General features: G+C 28.3%; 1 pseudogene; it reads right to left on the reverse strand.

Annotated features, from left to right (window-relative positions):
- Positions 1-3,023: 3,023 nt before the first annotated feature.
- The window catches only part of LOC113388312, a 20,654-nt pseudogene continuing 11,476 nt past the window's right edge, over positions 3,024-12,201 (reverse strand).

Consider the following 12,201-nt stretch of genomic DNA (forward strand, 5'->3'; position numbering starts at 1 on the left):
AGATGATAAATTGTTTAATGTTTTTACATAAATACAAGTATAATTAATTTAGTTTGATTCTTTTATTACAAAATTTATGTGCATTTTATTGAATATTTCAGATTGCTTTTAGCAAACAATAATTAATAGCCATGTTCAAATATCAATTTTTATTTAATTTATAATAATTTATCCCTTTTATTGATTTAACACATATATACGATTACATTTTGCATATTTAGTAGCTCAATTACAATAATATTAATAAGTAACAATAAGTTACATTTATCATTTACATAACAATAAGTTACATTTTTCATTTAACTTAATATTCAAAATTATTACCCCTAACGTTTTATCAGACGGCCCTGCATAATACTGACTTTATTTCATTTGCGGATTTGTGACTGTTCTCCTTGTAGAATGAATCAATTTCAGTATATAAATTCTTCATTGCCATACAAAATCTCGTCGCAAATCCATTCGATGTATAGGAGAACAGACGCTATTTTGTATTTCACAAACCCGCTCATACTGCTCAGGGCCGCCTGCTGAATTGTTAGTGGTAATTATATGAATATATTTATAAGGTAAAAATGCATTCTGTTGTTTTGAGATAAAAACAGCTGTACCAATTTCATAAAAATCTTTCATAAAGGACTCGTACTGATTAGTTGTACAAAAACGTGCAAAATGTTTTGTTCACGTTTTAGCCAAAAATCTTGAACCGTGCTGATTGGTATTTGGATTGGCTATCGGGCCGTTTCTTTGTAATTAATTGAACAATAAGAAACACAATTCATTAATAGTTAGAGTAGTGAGCAAGTGATTTTACTATAATAATGTATTAAGGACTTTGAAAAATAATTTACATGTTTCAAGTAGTATAAAATGTGGCTCTGTTTTGACAGCTCCAATAGCAACATGGCGGACAATTCCTATAACATTCATATAAATTGGGCATTTTCATACGAATTGTGCTCCGAATGTATTAGGAGAACAGACGCATTTTAATTGAAATTTTACTAGTATTCTGCAGAGCCGCTTGCTGAATTGTCAGAGGTATATATTTTGAATAATTATTTGAAATAAAAATGCATGTTATTGTTTTGGGTTATTTTAATACGTAGTGGTGACTGGAATGTTGTTTTAACATTAATATTATTGTAATTGAGCTATTAAACATAGAAAAAACTGTACATTTACACAATATATACGATAATTGCAAAATTTAGGTGTTTGTGAACAATATGGGGAAAAGAATAGATTGAGTGATTGAGTAAAGCACAGAATAAATTTCATTTATTTTGCTAGTAGTTAGCAATTTTATTCGTAGCAGTAGACAAGGTGTATCTTCATTTCTTTTGATCTTTTTGAAATACAAGACAATGATTAATAGTTAAATTAGTTGTTTTGATTGAAATACCATGACTCTTATTGAAGTTTTCATACGAAGAATATGTATGCTTCAATAAACCTTTCTGAAAATGCGTAGGTGGTGAGTTTATGTTTATATATTTCATTATATAATGAGCTATAAACTGCTGATTACATGTAAATGTATTTTTGTTGCAGTTTTCATAAATTGTTGAGAGAGTTATATATTTGTTCTATAATATATGGTGAATACTGATATGTCATCTCATCTTTTCTTATCTATACTCTCCTTTTATCTATGTGTCATCCGTCGGTCTATTTTAAAATATATTAAAAGTTGTTAAAATGCGGGCCTGGTTTATTCGTTTGACAGCTCTAAAAACATGGCGCTGACAAAACATGACAGTTGTGTAGTGTGTTTGATTGATGGAAAGTTGAAAAACTATTTAAATGTAATTTAGTATTAATAGTTTAGTGTTAATAAAATATGATTTGAATTTCTGATTAATTTTTTGAACGAAAAATTGCAAACCTTGATGTAACCATAAAGTTTAAAATTCGTGCTTTTGACTTTGTCTCGATTTTTAGGTTATGTATAAAAACGTGCTTTAGAATTAAAAGTGCTTTATAAATATTTATTTGGTAAGATTTTAATTAATTGATTCATCTCACTTTTTTAATAATTCATTAGCTTACATATATAAAACTACATGTAGTAAAAACAAGTGATAATAAATATCTTTTGCAATATTGAAGAAGTGTTTAACCTATAATCATTACAACCTAGCTTTTCATGATAATTCATTATAATTATCAATTACAGGCCTTTTTAAAATCTTTTTTTTTATCTATTTTTCATAGCAAACTATACAAAGTACATTCAGCTATATATTGTTACAGGTATATATTATTTGACTGCGTCTAAATCTAATCAATTTTTTAATCAAATGCTATTTTCACAGACAAACAAATGTATCCTTTGAAATATATTCATATATACAATTGTGAAATATGTCCTACATATTCTTCGAAAGGCTCTAATATTTCTACAGAATATCTGTCTTTTATCAATTTATATGTAATGAATGAAGATATTTAATATAAAAAGTGTGTAAAGCATTTACTTGGGCTATTGCAAAATATCAAATAAACACATGAAAGCAAAAGTGAGAAGTAGTTAGAAATGATTTCCAAACGTTCCCCACCTCGAGCAGGATTGATCAAAGTAAGTTGAAAGCATTTTTCTTACAAAGCGAGTTGAAAAATACTGAAGTCGTATTAAGGTAGCTATTATAGTCAATGAATAATAGATGGGTAATGCTTTAAAGAACTAAGATTTAGTTCATGTGCAATTTGTTCAGACATACTACTGTTTTTTCATTACATTCGAACTAGATTTATTGAGTGGACTTGTTAGTTATTAAAACATTGTTTAAGTAATTTTGAATTCTGATTTATTACAAACATAATATATTCAATATTAAATAACAAAATACACATGGAGTCAAGATGTACAATAATTTTTAATGATAAAACAAATATTAATATAGTTAGTAAATATCATAATCACATAGCAAAAATAAATTAAAATTAATTTCAAAGAAAACACTATATAAACAAAAATGCAGAGATGCATTCACATTAATATTATGAGTATTTATATCATATCACAGCTTTTTGAAATCTATCCATAAACCACCCTTGGCTCTCAAAGTAAACGACTTGCTGTCGAACACTAGTGGCTCTTTTGTTTTTGAATTTACAGATAATTCAAAGTTTTTAACAGCAGACATCAATGCAACTTTCATTTGCAAAAGAGCGAAACGCATTCCTGAATGAGAAAAAAATTGAGTTTTTATTGATAATGCAATATTAGCAAAAATTCTTTGTTAGTAATAATGAAATGATATGTATTACCTAAACAGGTCCTTGGACCTGCACCAAATCCTAAAAATGCATATGAATGCCTTGATGTTTTCTCTTCTTCACTGAATCTTTCAGGGTCAAATTTTTCTGGATCTGAATAAAATTCTGGATCACTGTGGATGCAAAAATACTACTTAATAAGATAACATTATATGAAAATAATCATTAATGAATAATCATCAATATAAATATGATTCGAATTTTATACATGAATATGATATAAAGTTACTTACTGATGAATAGAATAGACAGGAATTACAACAGCATCTCCTGGATGCAAGGTAATGTCTTCGGATGATTTACCAGGCAAAGTGCATTCTTGAGTGCATCTTTTCTGTAGCATCAAAGCCGGAGGGTACATTCTCATGGTCTCTAGTTAATAAAATTAGATGTGAGGCTTTTTTGATATAATTATATATCCTCTGTTCATAACAAGAATAACATTGCTAGTGGAAATTCATTATATTTTGTGTGTGGATACGGTGGTGATTTACTATTATTCTGGATAATCTGATATCAGGCAGTAGTGATATCTATTTTCAATTAAGAATATAAGATTAAAAATATGTTTCGAATTGAAAATATGGCAATGCGGTGTGAAATGGCAATGGGAAATCTATCACATCATTCTTCTCTGAATCGTGTTGGAGTTTAACTCAGCTCATGGACCTGCTCTAAGGCAGTAGACCCAAATTATTGTGGCAAATATAGATGATTTCGATTTATTGTTTGGCAATTTTTAACTTCTTGAAAGGGACGTTTCAAGCCATTCTGAATCGGATGAGACCAAATTTGGAAAAAGTATGTGTGTGCGTATGTGAACAGATTTTTTACCTTAAATATTTATAGATATAAGGTTAGATCGATTTAAGGTTAGATCTATTTAAGGCTAGATCGATTTCAAAAATTCAAAAGCCGGTCGATGTAACTCGATGAGGACTGTCGTTTGTCAGTTATTTGAAAAAATGTGTTAAATTTTTTTGTCCACATTTAAGCTCATACTACCGAATCGATTTCAAAAAGTCAAAAACTAATCAAAAGATATTAGTTGGGAATGATACTGATCAGTTTTAGGTGAAAATCTACCGAGCCGTTTTCTTGTAATTAACTGTTGAAACAAAATTTAAGCCAATTTATATGGAACTTTTTTTGGCGATATATATCATGGTCTTATAGCACGCACTGAAATATTACGGCTTACTTTCTTACGACAAGTAGTTTAATTTTAAAAAAAAGTTCGATAAAGTGAGTAGTTTTTTTGACATTTGTTAAAATTAAAATTAGATGATTTAGTTGGTATAATGATAGAGTACTCGGTCTTGAACATACTAAACCATTAAAGTCCTGCAGAAACTGGTTCAATTATAAAAAATATTGATTTTTGAAAATTTGCTTTTAAAAAATACTCCGAGTTACCGTGTTCGTTCGTTTTTAATTATGTGTAATAAATCCACTCGGAATACTTTTCATCACTCATAAATTAATTTATTTTTTGTTGATTAAGTCGATTATTTACACAAATCGGGAAGTTCATGTAACTTGCCTCAAGGCAAAATACCAATACCAGCTAGTTCTGTATAAAATATTACTATTTTATTACAAAAAGTAAGTCAATTATATTTTCTTACCGAAATTTAAGAATTTTAGTTATTGTAGGCGCCATGAATGTTAATAGAAATTTAATCATGTTTGAGAATGAAGGCTCGAAAATCTTTTTCGCTGCTCGGATAAAATCAGAATCTTGGTCTTGAAAAGATTCTACGTCAATTCCAAAAGCACAACTTGCCACATTGTCCATAGCAAACTTTTCATTAAGCTAAAATGTATTTTAATAAAGTCATTATTCAATTATACAACAAAGTTTAAAACAAACTCACTTCTTTCACATCAATTCCATCTGGAAGTTTTTCATTTTTTTCCAAATATTTATTCATCTTCTCTCCGACTTCTAACATCAATGGATACATTGCTTTCATCTGGATTAAAATTATATAAATTAAGATGTATAATTACTCATCTAATATATTTATTATTATTACATCGATTTCTATATAAATATTTTTTACTTACTCTTCCTGAAGTGAAAGCGGGCGTGATTTGCGTTCTGGAACGTTTCCATCTTTGCCCAGTTTGAGTAAAAGGATTAGTAGCAAAAATTGGCTCCAATTCTTCGTTTAAATCAAAATCATTCTTTTGGAAACTGTTGAATTCAGTTTGTAAAACTGTCTTTACTAAATCCAAATCTTTGACCACAAATAAGGGTTTGAAACACGAAAAGGTTCCAAAGTAGGGTCGATCTTGAAAACGCCTAAAAAAATATAACATTATATGGGAGACTCAATAAAATTAAATACTTATGCCAGTTTTCATACTACTTTAATACTAGTAATATTATCAATTAATTATAAAACATTGTTTACAGCAAAAAAAGCGAAAACTTTCAGCGTTTATAATTTTTTTTTGCTTCTTGTTTAACGTCATTTTGTTATAATTGATTAACCAGAAATATCGATTTAGCTAGCTTTATCTAGCTAGCTTATCTAGTACATATAATACAATAAATATTAAAAATAGTATTATCAAAATAATTTACAAATGAAGAATAAAGAAGGCTCATTTTCAAATTTTGTACATATTTTTACTTTGAATTCAGTTTTTGCTGGCGCATCTATTGAACTTTCTAATAACCAAGAGTTTTATATCTTTTCAAAGAAGAATTTTAAGTGTTTTCCAGTAGTATATTTAACTTTCCGTAGGGTAAGTTATGGTAATCGCAAAAAATCTATATTTAAAAAATAAATATTTTTATATAATTTTACGTTTCAAAGGTTTCTGAACATTTTGGCATACCTTAAAAAAATTGATGTATGTGTCCGTCTGTGTGCGTGCGGATACAAATATTCGTCCACGATTTCGTGAACACGGATCAACCGATTTGAATAATTCAAATCGATTCGTATTGATAAGGAGACGTGCTGATTAGTTTTTGGCAAAGGCAGGTCATGCCGTTTTGAAGATACGGCGCAAAAAGAGCCAAAAAAGGTAATTCAGTTTTTGAAAGAAGATTATATTTGTACTGACAAAATTAAGTACCGTTTAATTTTTTGCGAAGGCAGGTCTAGCGGATTCAGAGATCGAGTGAAAAAAGTAAAAAAATGCCGTTTGGCGGTCAAAAATGATCATTAGACATATGCACATCAAATTATCAGATATTTTAATAATGAGTAGGAATTTTGTTTACATTACTATCGGTTCTGTACCAATGTTTATCTGTTAGACTGCAATGCGGCACTTATGCGCTTTGATATTTTTTTTCTTAAACAGCCACGCAGCACTATTGCTTAAAAAAAAAAGTTCAAAATTTTCAGAAAAATTCAAAGTATTAAAAAATTTCAAAATATAAAAGAAAATTCAAATTTTCCAAAAAAGTCAAATTACTTAAAAAATTTCAAAAATCTCAATTTTTTCAAAGTTTTCCAAAAAATTTAAAGGTTTTTTTAAAAAATTGTAATTGTTGGTACGGGAAGTTTCAGCAATTTGCCTTAAGGCACGATGCCATACACCACTAGTTCTTTTTTAGATATAAAGAAATATTTAATGTAAAATGCTCTGTTCATAAAACATTACTGGATATATCGGATGTTGTTTGTTTTATCTACAAATTTGCAAGAATGATCATTGTCTACTATACCATTGAATTGTTAAGTAAACAATGCTCATTATTGATTCCGTAGGCGGCTTTTGTATCTTGAGATTACTGTTTTAGTATGCATAAATTAAATTGTTTACCTTGCAAATTGCTTACTCATAATATTATGTCATTTTGTGAGGCGCAGAATCTATATCATCATGCCTACTGCAATAACTCGTATATAAAACTTAAATTAAGTATTAAAATTTAGAATGAATTAATCATAATTATAAATCGACAGCTGCATACATATGCTATTGATATTACAAAATAAATCTGACCTTCCCCGCCAGACCAATTATTTATAATTGTCTTCATAATATTAATAATGATGATAATATTATTTTTAATAAAATATTATTTTACTTGTACGCTTCGTGCACTAAAAGTCCGAAATGCTCTGCTAGAGTAATATTTTTCCAAAGTCTTCCAAAAAATTTACTAGGTTCTGGTGCTGGTACTTTCCTTCTGGCCCAGTGACCTCCAAGGTGCCATATGTACCCCAGAAACAGCGCCAAGGCTGTCGCGATTAGCACGAAAAACATCTAATATTTGAAAAATATTGAAAACTTATTGTTAGATAATTTATAAAAATTTAAAAGTATAGTGTCGGCAAAAATCTCATCTGCTTTTTAATATGTAGAGACATGGCAATTTTTGCTTTGTGTTTTAGCAATGTCAAAATAATCACGAGACATATGGATGACGTAATTTATAAAAAACGAAAAATTTAAATTTTGTGCTTTCATAATGAACAATTATTATCTGATTTATGTAGATCTTTTTAAATGAGTTTTAGAAAGAAAAAATCATATGGCATTCAAAAATTCTGTAAAAGACTATATGTATGTATGCACATGTAACATTTTTTTAGATGGTGATAAATATGTTTAATTACTTTTTTAACAGGCATCTTTCTAGATAAAAAAATTAGAAAGAAATGTAATGTATATCCATACGTTTCTTATCTCATTATCACTCTTTTTCAGCGGATAAAACCACAACAAATAATTAATAATATGAACAAATTTTTGAACTTATTATAAACTAATAATCAGCAAACATATTATAAAGTAAAACTTAATTACAGTTCCACCATACTTTTTTTTTATTTTTGTATGATAAATTTCATTTTTTTATATTATTGTTCATAGTTGTTCTGTCCAATGAAGAAGAGTAAAATTGGGATTCGAACCGTCCTTTCTCCAAATATTTAAATATCATATTCGATTTTTTAATCGATATTCTGAATGAACAATTTTAACAAAAATGCAATTCAAAAGTAACTTAAAATAATTTATTGAAAATGTGATTACAATGAATTCAATACAAACAAACTTATGGCTTGAAATTCATATGATTTTTTCGACAAAGTTTGTTGAAAGAAGCTTATATACCCAGAAGCTCTGTGAGATTTACTGCAATTCACAATATGACTTTTATGACCTAAATTATATGATCTTCTGATGAATATTTTTGACCAATAGCAGGTCAATGTAATATACTGTGTTATTTTTGTAACAAATGTACCCATAAAATTAATATTTTGCATTGGTTCAATAATGTAGCATAAAATCCCTTTAAAATTTAATAGAAGAAATTGCATCTGTTTGCCCCCTGGTTGTCCCACTTTACCGTATATAGGATAAAAAGGGTCAGATACCAAATTTCAAAAAAAATAGTAAAAAAATAATATTTATATAATTAGGAACTATGTGAATTTTTTTCTGAACATAGTTTGATAGATGCTTGTTTGATGTGTGTTATATGTTCCAAGGTTGTTCATTGAGTTTAGACAGTATAATTACTGAAAATCAAATTGGACCTTTGTGCCCCGCACTGCCCTATGTCAATTTTATTTTATAATAAATTTTAATATGTCATTTTTATTTTCAATTAAAATGTATGTATAGGCTTTTCTTTTAAGTTACTGAAACATGTAAATATTTACATATTACAATAGTTTTTCTTCAGTGTGCTTTGTATGACGAGATTTCGATGTCCCTTCGATGTCATACTAAGCGGATTCCACTGTATTTATAATTACTTTAGTATTTGATATGAAAATCGTTTATTTGTGATGATAATATATAAATGCTATTTACTTTTTACCGATTGTTGTCAAATTCTGTAAATATTTATTATAAGCAATATTTATAAAAAAATTAATTATCGAATATTTGAACTGGCTAATTATTGTAATAATATACCTATTATCAACGTCACAAGGAGCAAGTTTAAATAATAAGCCATATGGTAAAATAAAATTCCACTTACTGTGAGCTATTTATCCAACTATAATAAAATCCAAGTAACACAATTTTTTATTCACTTTAACTATTTTACAATATTTTTATTAACACATGTAAACAGGGCGACGAGTCTGTTTCATCTGATGTAACAATAATATAAATAAATATGTACATATGATGCATCAGAAGCACGCTATTAGTTTAACTGAAGAGCAAATCGCACGCCTTTGATATGTCCTCCTCATTGAAATAAATGCGAATACAAGGTTAATAATAATCACTATCGCGAAATTTATTACATAAACGATTACAGAATGTTTGTTGACCAGCTGGTGTAGTCTAAATTATAATTTCGTATCCTGATCTTATAATTAATATTATAAACAATAATTCCTAATTACATTTGAGACTAACCATAATACGGCTCACTTTCTAAGTCTCAAAAAGCATAATAAAGTTTCAAGTAATAGTGTTTTCAAGTATTTTAATATATAATCTAATCACAATACAAATATCAGATATCTAGTGTTTGTAAAATATAGACATGCATAAAATATTAGCTGTACCAAATTCGTGTTTACCGAAAATCTCTACTTTGAATTGCTATTTTGCTATATTCTCTATTTCCTTACGTATGTCACTACTTTCTGGTGTATTATCAGTCGAATTATTTTTTCTGTATCATTTGTTGATTATGTACAAATAGTCTTTGATGTGGGAAAATCTCTATTTGGGATTGCTATAAATCCCTATACTTCCTACAAAAAACTTCAATGTTTTCTGATGTATCTAACAAATTGTTATGAGTTATCAGTAGAATTATATTTTCTGCATCGTTTGTAGCTTCTGTACATTTATCTTTGATGTGAGAAAGGTTCTATTTGTGATGCCTATAATATCTATACCTTCTATAAAAAACTTCAATGTTTTTCAACACACTATCAGGACGAAAGTTTGATTGTGACGTGTGGGAATTATAAAATTCTAGAGCCTCCCCCCATAAAGTAATGTCTAATGACGTTTTCCGTGGAGACAAGGGGTAAGAGATTAGCTAAGGTTTTAGTCGGTTTTATACCCAGGCAGTATTGAGCCCGACATACCCAGACAAAAGACCTACTTTGGTAATTGTAAACGTATTTTCTTCACTATACAAAAAAATACACAAACATATATATTTATATATATATATATACATATGTACATAAATATTTCTAGAAGTTATCTACAATTCCTGTGAAACTTGGGGTAGTTCTTTTTCAACACAAACTCCTCTTCAAACAAAATAAACAAAAATGTAGTAAATACTTCTATTGGTTCATTAGTGTACATTTATAATATTATATATGGGATTTTTTACAATTTTTTGAAGTCTACCCACATACCATCTTTCACTCTTATGATAAATGACTTATTATCTAATTCTAATGGTTCCTTTGTTTTTGGATTAACAGATAATTCGAAGCTTTTAACAGCAGACATCAATGCCACCTTCATTTGCAGAAGTGCAAATCTCATTCCTAAAAAAGAAAATAACTCATTTTAATAGATCCATAATTAATCTTATGTATTGAAAATTATAGTAGTTTATCTGTTAACATTTATTTGCCAGAACAAATTTTGTGTATACCGAGAAAATAATTTTCTTTAGATTTAACACAATTTGATTTAATTAATAATCGATTTAATTTGAAATAAATATATTTACCTAAACACATTCTTGGTCCTGCACCAAAGTTAAGAAGGCGTATGAATGCCTGGATGCCTTTTCTTCATCACTAAATCGTTCCGGGTCAAACTTTTCAGGATCTGGATAGTATTCTGGATCACTACATACAAATTTATATTAAAAAGGATATAATTGACTAAAAATTAAGTAAAATTAATTACCGTTGAATTGAATACAATGGTATCACTACAGCATCTCCTTCCCGGAGTGTGATGTCTTCAGCTCCTAATGATTTACCAGGTATTGTACAATCTTGGGTACATCTTTTCTGGAGAATCATACCGGGAGGATATAGTCTCATAGTTTCTAGAAAAATTAAAACAAACTTGATTTTTTAAAAGATATTGTCTAAAAGCCCAAGAGTTTTTTCTTTCTAATTTTACAAAGCAAGTATTTATTTGAAAGAGAAGATCCTTGCTAGTCACCAATGTATTATTTGTTGAATATTGTCAAATAGATCAGATTTTGTTTTTTTATTAACATGTATGTAACCAATTATCAAAATTATGAAAAATTAATTAATTTCTTCAGAAAATTTGTAACCAGATTATAATTTTTAAAATTCGGCAACAGTTGAATATTTATTTTATGCTCACCATAAAGAACTTGTTCTAGATATTGCATCTCCATTATGGCTTCATATGTAACTTGACCATCGTGTTTCTTCAAAACATCCAGAATTTCTTGACGTAATTTATCTTGAACGTGTTTGTGTTTTGCCACCTAAAAAATAAAACCAAAATTAAAAATTCATTATTATTATCTTCCCCAAGGAAAAGCTTGTTTTTCATCAAAAAATTCGAATCGTTAATTTTATGTTTTCTCGACGTTTCAAGCCATTCTGAATCGAATGAGACTAAATTTGAAAAAAGTATATGTGTGAACAGATTTTTCACCGTAAATCGACGTTTTCTCAAAAACGGCTAGACCGATTTCAAAAATTTAAAAGCCAATCGATGTATTTTGATGTGGATTATCTTTTCTCAGTTTTGTGCGACGATCAGCTGAGCCATTTTTTGTAAATAGCAAAAAAGTGAAAAAATTAGTCCACGTTTTAGCTTTCAATTCTGAATCGATTTTGAAAAATCACAAACTGTTCGATAGATATTGGTTAGGAATGATACTGATGGGTAAAAATTTACAGGGCCGTTATCTTGAAATTAACTGATGAAAAAAAATTTTTTGACGATTTTTAGGAACCTTTTTTGGCAATAGATATCATGGTCTTATAAAACATACTAAAATGTTAA

This window comes from Ctenocephalides felis, unplaced genomic scaffold, assembly GCF_003426905.1.
Source record: "Ctenocephalides felis isolate EL2017-DRISC unplaced genomic scaffold, ASM342690v1 CF-g0.4_SCAFFOLD_03572, whole genome shotgun sequence".
Classification (NCBI taxonomy): domain Eukaryota; kingdom Metazoa; phylum Arthropoda; class Insecta; order Siphonaptera; family Pulicidae; genus Ctenocephalides; species Ctenocephalides felis.